This window comes from Balaenoptera acutorostrata, chromosome 19 (genome assembly GCF_949987535.1).
Source record: "Balaenoptera acutorostrata chromosome 19, mBalAcu1.1, whole genome shotgun sequence".
Taxonomy (NCBI): Eukaryota; Metazoa; Chordata; class Mammalia; order Artiodactyla; family Balaenopteridae; genus Balaenoptera; species Balaenoptera acutorostrata.
Genome location: NC_080082.1, coordinates 54,211,572 through 54,225,494, shown reverse-complemented (window position 1 = coordinate 54,225,494; position 13,923 = coordinate 54,211,572). Strand labels below are relative to the sequence as shown.

At 40.4% G+C, this 13,923-nt stretch overlaps 1 pseudogene; it reads left to right on the top strand.

Moving 5' to 3' along the window:
• The first annotated feature begins 2,168 nt into the window (after positions 1-2,168).
• On the top strand, positions 2,169-3,307 carry LOC102998835 (ras-related protein Rab-11A-like; annotated as a pseudogene).
• Positions 3,308-13,923: the final 10,616 nt, after the last annotated feature.

Genomic DNA, 13,923 nt, shown 5'->3' with positions numbered 1-13,923 from the left:
CAGTTAAGAGAATGAAAAATACAAGCTACAGACTGGGAGAAAACATTTGCAAAGCATATATCTGATAAAGGACTTGTATCCAAAATACACCAAAAAAGACATAAAACTCAGCAATAAGAAAAAAAAAATTTTTAAATGGGCAAAAGATCTGAACAGACCCCTCACCAAAGAAGATATACACATAGCTAATAAGCATATGAAAAAATACTTAACATCATATTTCATCAGGGAATTAACAAATTAAAAAACTACTGAGACGGCTTCCCTGGTGGTGCAGTGGTTGAGAGTCTGCCTGCCAATGCAGGGGACACAGGTTCGAGCCCTGGTCTGGGAAGATCCCACATGCCACGGAGCAACGGGGCCCGTGAGCCACAACTACTGAGCCTGAGCGTCTGGAGCCTGTGCTCCACAACGGGAGAGGCCGCGATAGTGAGAGGCCCGCGCTCCGCGATGAAGAGTGGCCCCCGCTTGCCACGACTAGAGAAAGCCCTCGCACAGAAACGAAGACCCAACACAGCCAAAAATAAATAAATTAATTAATTAATTAAAAAAAAAACTGAGATATCCACTACACACCTATTGAACTGCTAAAATCCCAAACACTGACAAGGCCAAGTGTTGACAAGGATGTGGAGCAGCAGGAACTCTCATTCATCACTGGTGGGAATGCAAAATGGTACAGCCACTTTGGAGGACAATTTGGCAGTTTCTTACAAAGCTAAGCATTGTCTATCGTAGGACTCAGCAATCGTGCTCTTTGGTATTTACCCAAATGAGTTAGTGAATTTCCTATTCTTGAATTTCCTTGAAATCATCAAGTCCCAGCTCTTTTTTTGCTTAATATTTCTTTCCTCAATTTATCTGTGCCCTCTCTCATTTTACTATAAGAAGTGAGAAGAAACCAGATCACATCTTCAACACTTTGCTTGGAAATATCCTCAGCTAAATATCCAAGTTCATTGTCTACAAGTTCTGCTTTCCATACAACTGTAATAGCCAATTCAACTAAGCTTTCTGCCACTATATAATAAGGATCCTCTTTCCTCCAATTTCAAACAACATATTCATCATTTCCTTCTGAGTCCTCACCAACAGTGTCTTTAACATCCATATTTCTACCAACAATCTGTTTAAGGCAATCTAGGCATTTTCTATCATGTGCCTCAAAATTCTTCCAGCCTCTACTCATTACACAATTCCAAAGTCACCCACATTTTTAGGTATTTGTCACAGTGGCACCTCACTTCTAGTACCAAGATCTGTACTAGTGTCCTATGGCTACTACAACCCATTACCACACACTTGGTGTCTTAAAACAACAGAAATTAATTTTCTCAAAGTTCCGGAGGCCTAAAGTCTAAAATCAATTTTGCTGGGATGAATCAAGTTTTCAGCAGGCTATTAAAGATGGGGGGAGGATCTGAGTACAAAGGGAAGCACAGGCAACTCTTTGGGATGTTGGAATTATTCTGCATCCTATCTGCAATGGTTATAAGAATCTATGTAAAACCTCACTGTAAAGAGGGAGTTTTACAGTATGTAAAAATAGGGTACTTTTTTTTAAAGAGGAATTAGAATTTTTTTTAAAGAGTGAACCAACAACAATGTCCTACTGTAAAGCCAGGAAATTATATTCAATATCTTGTAATAACCTATAATGAAAAAGAATCTGAATATATATATATATATATATATATATATATATATCTGAATCACTTTGCTGTGCACCTGAAACTAACACAACATTGCAAACCAACTATACTTCAATTTTTCAAAATTAATTAATTTTTTAAAAGAGTGAGCCAAGGGACTTCCCTGGTGGTGCAGTGGTAAGACTCCATGCTACCAATGCAGGGGACCTGGGTTCAATCCCTGGTCAGGGAACTAGATCCCACATGCATGCCACAACTAAGAGTTCGCATGCCACAACTAAGGACCTGGCAAGCCGAAACTAAGGAGCCTACCTGCCACAACTAAGACCCGGTGCAACCAAATAAGAAAAAAAAAAAAAAATAGAAAAGAAAAAAAAAGAGTGAGCCAAGTCTATAGGCAGATTTATGGAAGAAAAAAAAAAACCTAGCTGCAGGTAATCTGAAATGTCCTGTTAGTTTTAGGCTACTCTGAACAGTCATGTTACATTTAATTATCTTATCCATAAAGTCTTAAACATGAAGCCTCATGAAACTGTGAGACAACAGACACTGGAAACTGAAAGGGCTTTCTGCAAAACCCACTTCTTTAGAGCTTATGGAAGCCAAAGGCTAGGCTTTGATACAGTGCCATGTTAAGTGTCTAATGAAAAAGGCTTTGCCTTCCAAAGGATTAAAAAATGTACTGGAAAAAATGCACAAGAAAACATCAAGCAAATCCTAGTTGAGATCTGGACAATTTCCAAAACAGCTATTCTATGCTATTCAAAATGTCAAGGTCGGGAATTCCCTGGTGGTCCAGTGGTTAGGACACCCGCTTTCACTGCCAAGGACCTGGGTTCAATCCCTGGTCGGGTAACTAAGATCCCTCAACCCCCGCGGCGTGGCCAAAAAAGAGACAAAAGTGGCTTTACCCAGTCCAGCAGCTGAAGCTCGGCGCTCGGGTTACCCCTGCAGCGACGCCGCCTGGTCCCACCGATACCACTGCTGCTCCCGTCCCTTCACTTCAGTGTGTACCCGTGACAATGAGTACAACTATCTCGTCAGAGTTGTCCTTATTGGAGATTCTGGGGTTTGAAAGAGTAATCTCCTGTCTTGATTTACTCGAAATGGGTTTAATCTTGAAAGCAAGAACACCACTGGAATAGAGTTTGCAACAAGAAGCATCCGGGTTGATGGGAAAACAATAAAGGCACAGATATGGGACACAGCAGAGCAAGAGCTATACCGAGCTATAACATCAGCACACTATCGTGGCGCTGTATGTGCCTTATTGGTCTATGATATTGCTAAATATCTCACATATGAAAATGCAGAGTGATGGCTGACAGAACCGAGAGATCACACTGATAATAACATTGTTACCATGTTTGTGGGCAATAAGAGTGATCTGCGTCATTTCAGGGCAGTTCCTACAGATGAAGCAAGAGCTTTTGCAGAAAAGAATGGTTTTTCATTCACTGAGACATCTGCTCTAGACTCTACAAATGTAGAAGCTACTTTTCAGACAATCTTGACAGAGATATACCACAGTTTCCCAGAAGTAAATGCCAGACAGACGTGAAAATGACATGTTCCCAAGCAACAATGTGATTCCTTTTCTTGTTCCACCAATCACTGAAAACAAGCCAAAGGCGCAGTGCTGTCAGAACATGTAAGGTGTTTCTCTTCTCCCCGGGAGGGCTATGTATAGTCCAATTCCAAGGTCTGAGAATATATTTGTAAATATATTTGTAAATATTTAAATATATTTGTAATTCTTGTGGTCAATGACAACAACAACAACAACAAAAAGACAAAAGTGGAGAATCTATTCCTCATTAAAGAAAATCAAAGAGGCTACAACTAAATATAATGCATAATCACAGATTGGATCCTGAACTGAAAGAAAGGGGCAATTGCTACAAAAGGCAGTATTGGGACAATTGATGAACATTTAATACAGGCTGCAAATTTGATAAATTATTGAATCAGTGCTAAAATTTCTGATATATAAATATAGATATGGAGAAATAGAGAGAACACTCAAGGGAACAACTATACCCTGCACAACATATGGACCCATCAGGTGATTGCTCATGAAAGGGCTATCTTTAGAAAGGAAGAGAGAGAGAGGGAGAAGGAGGAAAGAAGTCATTAGGTGGCATGCTGAGGTCCACCCTCCTAAGAGCAAACTGCTCACCAGGACCCTTAAATACCTCTTCTGCTGCCCATTCCTCTGTTGCAACAAAGATCTTGATCCTCGGGGTTATAGGGGAAAACATTTGTGGAACCACCGTGGCACAGTGAAGGGGTTCATGCAAATTTGACTTAAGCCTTACAAAGTAACTATCAACATGGGAGATGACCCTAACCCTGAAAATACTGATTTGAAGGTCTCTGGAATAAGAAATGTATAAATATGAGCAGAGTAGAGATATCCACTCCCTCCCCGGAAGTATATCCAGTAAGAAAGAAAGGGGAGAGGGAGGGAGGAAGGGAGGAAGGAAGAGGAAGAGAGGGAGGAGAGAAGGTGGGGGGATAGAGAGAGAGAGAGAGTCCTGAATACAGGGAGAGAAAACAAAACAAAACAAAAACTGGAGAAAGAAGTCCCCAATTTGACCTGTAAATCCAAGATTTACAGAAAGAATTTATACATTCAGAAAATTAAAGGGACTGAAGAGCTTTTGTGCCTTTACACACAGATTCCAAATTAACTTTAACGTGCTGAAATGTGCCAATTGGCAAGCCTTTGTGATCGTAATCAATACAAGGGCTCAAATTACAGTTACACCTGGAGATCCCACTAAATTTAAACAAAATACTCCCTATAATCTTAAGGGAGTTGCTGAATATAAAGTGAAAGACCAACAGGGATGCCCATATTAACCATTGGAACTATTGCCTTGCTTAAATTCCCCATGGTCATAGCACTCATTACTCTAAAATATGCCATAGTGGGCACGGATAATTGGATACAACAAAGATTATACACCAATAAATTGGATAACCTAAAAGAAATAGACAAATTCCTAGAAACATTCAACCTACCTAGACAGACTGAATCATGAAGAAACAGAGAATATGAACAAATCTATATCTAGTAAGGAGATTGAATTAGTAAAACGTCCCAACAAAGAAAGCCCAGGACAAGATTACTTCGTTGGTGAATTCTACCAAATATTTAAGGAAGAATTAATGCCAATCTTTCTCAAACTCTTCCCAAAAAATTGAAGAGGAATTTTTCAGTGTTTTGAACATCAGTCTTAGCAATATCTTTCTGGATATGTCTCCTCAGGCAAGGGAAACAAAAGCAAAAATAAATAAATGGGACTACATAAAACTCAAAAGCTTCTGCACAGTAAAGGAAATGATCAACAAGAACAACCAAACAGAGACAACCTACTGAATAGAAGATATTTGCAAATCATATATCTGAAAAGGAGTGACTATCCAAAATATATAGAGAATGCTTACAACTAACAATAAAAAAAAATTTTTTTTTTAATGGGTAGAAGAGGGACTTCCCTGGTGGTCCAGTGGTAAAGAATCTGCCTTCCAATGCAGGGGACATGAGTTCAATCCCTGGTTGGGGAACTAAGATCCCACATGCTGCGAGGCAACTAAGCCCTCAAACCACAACTACTGAGCCTGCACGCCTCAACTAGAGAGAGAAAACCCGCATGCCACAACTAGAGAGAAACCCGTGTGCTGCAATGAAGAGGCCACACACCGCAACAAAAAGATCCTGCATGCCTCAACAAAGATCCCGCATGCCACAATGAAGACCTGATGAAGCCAAAAATAATAATAATAATAATAATAAATAAATTTTAAAAATGGGTAGAAGAGCTGAATAGACATTTTTCCAAAGAAGACATACAGATGTCCAAAAGGCACTTGAAAAGATGGAAGACAGTATTTGTTAATAATGTTCATACTACCTAAAGTGATCTACAGACTCTATGCAATCCCTATCAAAATTCCAATAGCATTTTTCACAAAAATAGAAAAAACAATCCAAAAATTAATATGGAACAACAAGGGATCACCAAATAGCCTAAATAATCTTGAGGGAAAAAAAGAAAAAAATAAAGCTGGAAGCATCACACTTCCTGCTTTCAAAATATATTACAAACCTACAATAATTAAAACAGTATGGTGCCAAACACAAAAATAAATGCAAAATGGCTTAAAGACTTAAATATAGGACATGACACTATAAATCTCCTAGAAGAGAACATAGGCAAAACATTCTCTGACATAAACAGTATCAATGTCTTTTGTTTTTTTTGGCTGCACCACTGAGCTTATAGGATCTTAGTTCCCCAACCAGGGACTGAACCTGGGACCTTGGCAGTGAAAGCATGGAGTCCTAACCCCTGGACCACCAGGGAATTCCCACCAATGTCTTCTTAGGCCACTCTCTCAAGGCAATAGAAATAAAAGCTAAAATAAACAAATGAGACCTAATCAAACTTACAAGTTTTGCACTGTAAAGGAAACCATAAACAAAATAAAAAGACAACCTACAGACTGGGAGAAAGTATTTGCAAATTATGTGACCGACAAAGGCTTAATTTCCAAAATATACAAGCAGCTCATACAACTCAACAACAACAAAAAACATACAACCTGAACAAAAAATGGGCAGGAGACCTAAACAGACATTTCTCCAAAGAAGACATACAGATGGCTAACAGGCACATGAAAAGGTGCCCAACATCGCTAATTATTAGAGAAATGCAAATCAAAACTACAGTGAGGTACCACCTCGCACCAGTCAGAATGGCCATCATTAAAAAGTCTACAAATAACAAGTGCTGGAGAGGGTATGGAGAAAAGGGAACCCTCCCTCACTGTTGGTAGGAATGTAAGTTGGTGCAGCCACTATGGAAAACAGTATGGAAGTTCCTCAAAAAACTAAAAATAGAGTTGCCATATAATCCAGCAATCCCTCTCCTGGGCATATATCCAGACAAAACTATAATTCAAAAAGATACCTGCACCCCTATGTTCATAGCAGCACTATTCACAATAGCCAAGACATGGAAACAACCTAAATGTTCATCAACAGACGAATGAATAAAGAAGATGTGGTACATTATTTCATTCATTTTTTACGGCTGATTAGTATTCCTTTGTATATACAAAGGAATAGTAATCAGCCGTAAAAAATGAATGAAATAATGCCATTTGCAGCAACATGGGTGGACCTAGAGATTATTATACTAAGTGAAGTAAATCAGAAAGAGAAAGACAAATACCGTATGCTAACACATATATATGGAATCTAAAAATAAGGTCATGAAGAACCTATGGGCAGGACGGGAACAAAGATGCAGACCTACTAGAGAATGGACTTGAGGACACGGGGAGGGGGGGAAGGGTAAGCTGGGACAAAGTGAGAGAGTGGCATGGACATATATACACTACCAAATGTAAAACCGATAGCTAGTGGGAAGCAGCCGCATAGCATAGGGAGATCAGCTCGGTGCTTTGTGACCACCTAGAGGGATGGGATAAGGAGGATGAGAGGGAGGGAGATGCAAAAGGGAAGAGATATGGGGATATATGTACATGTATAACTGATTCATTTAGTTATAAAGCAGAAACTAACACACCATTGTAATGCAATTATACTCCAATAAGGATGTTTAAAAAAAAAGAATGTATATATATGTATAACTGAATCACTTTGCTGTACAGCAGAAATTAACACAACATCGTAAATCAACTATCCTTCAATATTTTTGTTTGTTTGGCCGTGCGGTGCAGCATGCAGGATCTTAGTTACTCCAACCAGGAATCGAACCCATGCCCCCGGAAGTGGAAGCACGGAGTCTTAACCACTGGACCTCCAGGGAAGTCCCTATGCTTCAATTTTAAAAATTAAATCTAAAAAATAATAATAATAATAATAAGTAAAAACAGACCATACTCAGCAATTAATAACCCCCCCCATGACCCACACTCATAGATTGAATAAAAAATAAATCACACAAGACACAGTAAGGATAAAGATAAATAAATAGGAGAGGGTATACCAGCCTAATGTCTCCTGAAAAAAAGACAATGTGGCTATACATACTTATATGAAACAAGATTGACACTATGGCAAAAAGAAATTATTAGGAATAACAGGAATATTGTGGAAAAAGGACCTATGCACCTGGAAAATATAAAACTCCTGACACATAACAATATAGCCCTAAATTACAAGAATTTAACTTATCCCCATGAGTAACTGATAAATCAAACAGATTTTTTAAAATAGTAAAAGTATAGAATATTTGAAAAAGATGCTTAATTAGGTAGACCCATTTAACAGCTAGAGGACCCTAAACTCTTAGAGAATCCTCACTATTTTCAAACACACATGGAGATTTTACAAATACTAGCCACATACCAGGCCAAGATACAAACCTTAGTAAATGTTAATGGAATAATAGTATAGAAAATGCAATCTGTCCACAATGTAAAAAAAAAAAAAATAGAAATCAATAACAAAAAGAGAAAAACAAACACCAAAATGCTCAGCAATTTTAATGCATACTTTTATACGATGGATGGACCAAGTAGAAATCATATTGGATACTGAAAATGTTTAGAGCTGAATGATGAAATCATTACATCTCAATACTTAAAGGATACAGACTTCAGAGAGAAGTGCTTATATGAAAATAAGAAAACTGAAAATTAATGAGTTCAGCATCCAATACAGGAAAAATTTTTTAAATAATTACAGAGCAAGACTTTTTAAAAGGTCAAAGAAAGAGACCCATGAGGGTCTCTGCCTCTGCTCTCAGACAGGAGATTCCTAAGCTCGCCTTTACTAGTCAGCCAAGAGTTAAACATTGTGTACAGTGAGACCACCCAGCATCCTTGTTTAGGGATCTAGGAAACAAAGTCTGGGCTCCTCAGCCTGGCATTCAAATAGCAGAAATGAATGAAGCACAAAACAACAACAACAAACACACACACACACAAACAAAACAGTAGAGAGCTTCTAAGTTAGGGAAACAGAATGCTTCCACGTGCCAGGTCCCAAACTCCACGAAGACAGGGGCTCCTTTGTTCAGGACCTCCCTCTGTGTATCCCTTCATCTGCCTGTTGATTTGTATCCTTTAATATTCTTTATAATAAACTGGTAACTGGTAATCTAGTGAGAGAAAAAAAAAGTAGAATCTATGAGACCAAAAACTCCTTTAAGAAGAAAAAAAAATTGTTTAACTTCTTACAATATTTGTGATAAGCAGAATTCTGAAAATGATTCCGCATGACCCATACCTCCATATAATTCCCTTCCCTTAAGTGTGGGCGGGAGGTATGAATAGGATGGCATTATCACTCCCCTATGTTACATTCCATGACAAAGGGGATTTTGCAGATGTAATTAGAGTCCCAAATCTCTTGATTTTTGAGTTAATCATAAATGAGATTATCCTGGGAGGACCTGACCCTGTCAGACGAGCTCTTAAAAAGGGACTGGCCCTTCCAACAAAGGATTAGTGATCAGACTAAACTCCTATAAACCAACAAGAAAAAAACAAAAGGTATTAAAAGGCAGTTCACAGAGGAGGAAAGGGAATGGCCGATACACACATGAAATGCTCAACCCAGTAATCATTTGGAGAAAAGTAAATTAAAACGAGATATTTCACACCCGTCAGATTAACAAAAGTTTATAATTGATAGGAACAAATATTGAAGGACAACACAGGAATCTTTATATACTGTGGGTGGGAGTATAAATTAGTTAAGCTAACTTTGCAGAGCAATTTGGCAATGCCTAGCCGAGTTCAAGTTGCACATATACTGCAACCCAGCAATTCCACTTCTGGCAATCGACCCTAGAAAAATTCTCACAGCTGTACACAGGGGACAGCCCAACTAGAGTGTCAACTCCGTGAGAACAGGGCATTTTTTTTTTTTTCTGTTTTCTTTGCTGTATTCCCAGTAACTATACAGTTGATCCTTGAACAATGCAGCGTTTGGAGGAGCTGCCTCCTGGCAATGGAAAATCCGCCTGTAACTTTACAGCCAGCCCTCCGAATCCTCAGTTCCACATCTGCAGATTCAACCAACCCTGATCATGTACATATAGTACATATTTCCTGAAAAAAAATCCAAGTCAAGTGGCCCCGCAACACAATTCAAACCCGTGTTGTTCAAGGGTCAACTGTAGTTAGCTGGTCCTCGATTAATACTTGTTGACTTGATTAATGAGTGACATGGTCGTATTGAGGAAGATTCCTCTGGTTCCACCTAGGAGCTGAGGACTAGAGGCAGAAGAGGAGGTAAGTAGTGATTTGGGTAGAAATTGACAGGGTCCGTGATGGTGGAGACCGGGTCAGAGAGAGCAGTCATCCCTCCCCTTTTGCACCACTCCCTAATTCCCCAGTAAACTCATCTCCTTCATCCTCTGAGTATGGACATCGTGAGGGTCCCCTCTGCCTCCGCTCTCAGCCAGGAGATTCCTAAGCTCGTCTTGACTAGTCAACCAAGCGTTAAACATTGTGTACAGTGAGACCCCTCAGCATCCTTGTTTAGGGACATAGGAAACAAAGTCTGGGCTCCTCAGCCCGGCATTCAAAGCCCTTGAATACCCAAATCCTTCCCCCTACATTTATTTTATTCTATTTTATTTTATTTTTTAATTAATTTTTATTGGAGTATAGTTGCTTTACAATGTTGTGTTAGTTTCTACTGTACTGCAAAGTGAATCAGCTATACATATACATATATCCCCTCTTTTTTGGATTTCCTTCCCATTTAGATCACCACAGAGCACTGAATAGAGTTCCCTGTGCTACACAGTAGGTTCTCATTAGTTATCTATTTTTTTTAATATTTATTTATTTATTTGGTTGCACGGGGTCTTATTTACTTATTTATTTTTTTTATATTTATTTTTGGCTGTGTTGGGTCTTCGTTTCTGTGCGAGGGCTTTCTCCAGTTGCGGCAAGCGGGGGCCACTCATCATCGCGGTAGTTATCTATTTTATACATAGTATCAATAGTGTATATATGTCAATCCCAATCTCCCAATTCATCCCACCCCCCCCCCTTTCCCCCTTGGTATCCATACATTTGTCCTCTACATCTGTGTCTCTATCTCTGCTCTGCAAATAATATTATCTATACCATTTTTCTAGATTCCACACATATGCACTAACATACAATATTCTTCTCTTTCTGACTTACTTCACGCTGCATGACAGTCTCTAGGTCCATTCCCCCCTACATTTAAATCCCCCTAGGGACCTGAGAGGTGACCAGCAAGTGATTTGGGCTGCTTCATCAGGCCCCCTTCTCCATCTGTCTTTCACTCTCACCTCTGGGGTCTTCCACCTCCCGGAGTGTGCCTTTGACTGTCCGCTTGTGTGATAACTCCCTTCCTGATGTTTTCCTGTGTTTTTCTGATTTGTGCCCCTTCCTCCCCTTCCTCCCCCTTCTTTGAAGCTCCTGTACTTGTAGCCTTTCCTCGCAGTCCTTCAGTAATATTCACCTGACTGTCATCTGTTCTGCTGAGATGGAACATCTGTGGTTGTTTGATTTCTTCCAAGTGTGCACTCTCAATTTCTCCTTTGCGTATTCTTCTGCAATCCAGCCCCCATTGCTATACGTAGTGGAACTGCTTAATGGGTAGTTCTCACCCACACTGATGTGCTCCCAGAAGGAGGGGGGAGTTCCTCTCCTGCTCCACTCAAATCCCCAGTTCCTTAAGTCTGTCTTCACTTCATCAGCTCCCCTATCTCTGCTTTCAACCCCAGGCCAACTCTCCAAGTCTATGACTGAACAAGGAAGCCACATTCCCACTGCCCCTGACCCTTTACATGCCAGAGGGAGGCTGAAGGGACAATGAGGGGGAGTGTCTCTGAGTCCCGAGGGTTGTAATGGAGAAGGCTCTGGGGGGATGTGAGTGTGCTTTTCTTCAGGGAGCTCCCTGTGCCCAGGAGCGGAGGGGAAGGAGATAGTGCCACCTTGCATTCCCACAGGCAGATGTAGGAAAGGATGTAGGGTCAGGAAAGGATTTGGTGGACATGGGGGCAAATTATTCTCTCTCCCTTCTGTAAGAATCCAGGTATTAATGTTAGTGGGGTGGGTTTGGGATTCTCAGGTTCTAGAGTGCAATGATTCAAACCCCTTCTAAAGCTTTCCTGGGGTGGCAAGGGGGTCTCAGAGCTGGGCTGTGCTTGGTGGGACTGGAAACCTCATTTCTCTCCACCCCTTCTCGCACCCTCACCTGCCGCTGACATAGAGGAAAGGTTCAGGACTGGGGCACAACTCAACTTCAGGGCTGTAAACTGACACTGCACAAACCACCTCAGCCTCTTCTTTGGAATTCTCCCTCCCTTTTCATCCCTGCCTCACCCAGGGAGAGAATATCAGGATACCTTTACCTGGGCTTTGGGAGGATCAAGAACAGTTCTCAGGTACCAGCTGTTCACACTGTCAGGTGCTCTGCTAAGCCTGTGACATGCCTTAGTTCACTGAGTTCCCTCAACAACCCTTTGGTGCAGAGACCAACATCCCCATTTGTCAGACAAGGTCACTGAGGCTCAGAAAGGAATGGTCCCTTATCTAGGACACCCAGAAAGGATGAGGCAGAGCTGGGATTCATGCCCAGGTCTGCCTCACTCCAGAGTCCACACCTCCATAACATCTACTGATTCACTAAACATTCCTCGAGCACTTATGAGTCGAGCAATGTGGACATAGTAGCAAACAGACATAAGTCCTGCTCTCTCGGGGCTTACTTTCTAGGAGGGCAGAGAGGCTGTAAATAGATAAACATGTGTCTATTCTAATGTCAGGGAGTAGTGAGTGCCTCAGGGAATACAGCAGGTAACAGCTGCAGAGGAATGGAGGTGGCTCTTTCTGATAGAATGGTCAGAGCAGGCTTCTGTGAGGAGACTTTGAGCAGACACCTGAATGAAGTGAGGGAATGAGCCAAGCAGATGAATCGGGAGAACAGAGAAGACAGTCTGTGGAGCTAAACCCAGCTTGCAGATATTTTAAAATGTGTTTCACATGGTATCAGAAAAGGACTTTGAGTCAACCAAGTTCTTGTTCCGTCACCAAATCCTCCCAATTTCTTTTTTTTAAAATTTAAGTATAGTTCATTTACAATGTTGTGTTAGTTTCAGGTGTACAGCAAAGTGATTCAGCTATATATATTATATATATATTTATACATAAGGTATATATACTTTTTCAGATTCTTTTCCATTATAGGTTATTACAAAATATTGAATACAGTTCCTTGTTGTTTATCTATTTTATATATAGTTTGTGTGAATATGTTAATCCCAAACTCCTAATTTATCCCCCCCACACACTTTCCCCTTTGGTAACCATAAGTTTGTTTTCTATGTCTGTGAGTCTATTTCTGCTTTGTAAATAAGTTCATTTGTATCATTTTTTTAGATTCCACATATAAGTGATATCATATGGTATTTGTCTTTCTCTGTCTGACTTACTTCACTTAATATGATAATCTTTAAGTCCACCCATGTTGCTGCAAATGGTATTATTTCAATCTTTTTTATGGCTGAGTAATCGTCCACTGTATATATATATGTATACCACAATTGCTTTATCCATTCATCTCTCGATGGACATTGAGGTTGCTTCCATGTCTTGGCTATTGTCAATAGTGCTACTATGAACATTGGGGTACACGTATCTGTTCGAATTAGAGTTTTCTCCGTATATATCCCCAGGAGTGGGATTGCTGGATCATATGGTAACTCGACTTTTAGTTTTTTAAGCAACCTCCATACTGTTTTTCATAGTGGCTGCACCAATTTACATTCCCACCAACAGTGTGGGAGGGTTCCTTTTTCCCCCCACCCATACCAGTACTTGTTATTTGTAGACTTTTTGACAGTGGCCATTCTGACTGGTGTGTTAACTACTCCCAATTTCTGATTCCTTTGAAAACCCGGAGCTGTGTCCTTTGGGGCTACTCCATCCTCCCTCCCCAGGCATAGCATCTAGTATGGCCCCTGTGCACAGCCCACCTACCCAGGTGCAGAGTGGTGCTGTCCAGGTACCAGGTTCTGAAGAAAAGTTCTCATGGAAAAAAAATTTCTCATGGACATTGCAGAGGAGCTTGGAGCCTTCAAAGAGTTCCCTTCCACTGTGGGATGGTGAAGCCAGCACTGGGACGTCTATCCCCAAACTCCCCCTATTCCTTGATACCCAACCTAGAGGAGCACTTGGGTGCTTAGAGAGCATGTAACCAAAACAAACAAATTAAAAACACAGTTCATTCATTTATTCAATA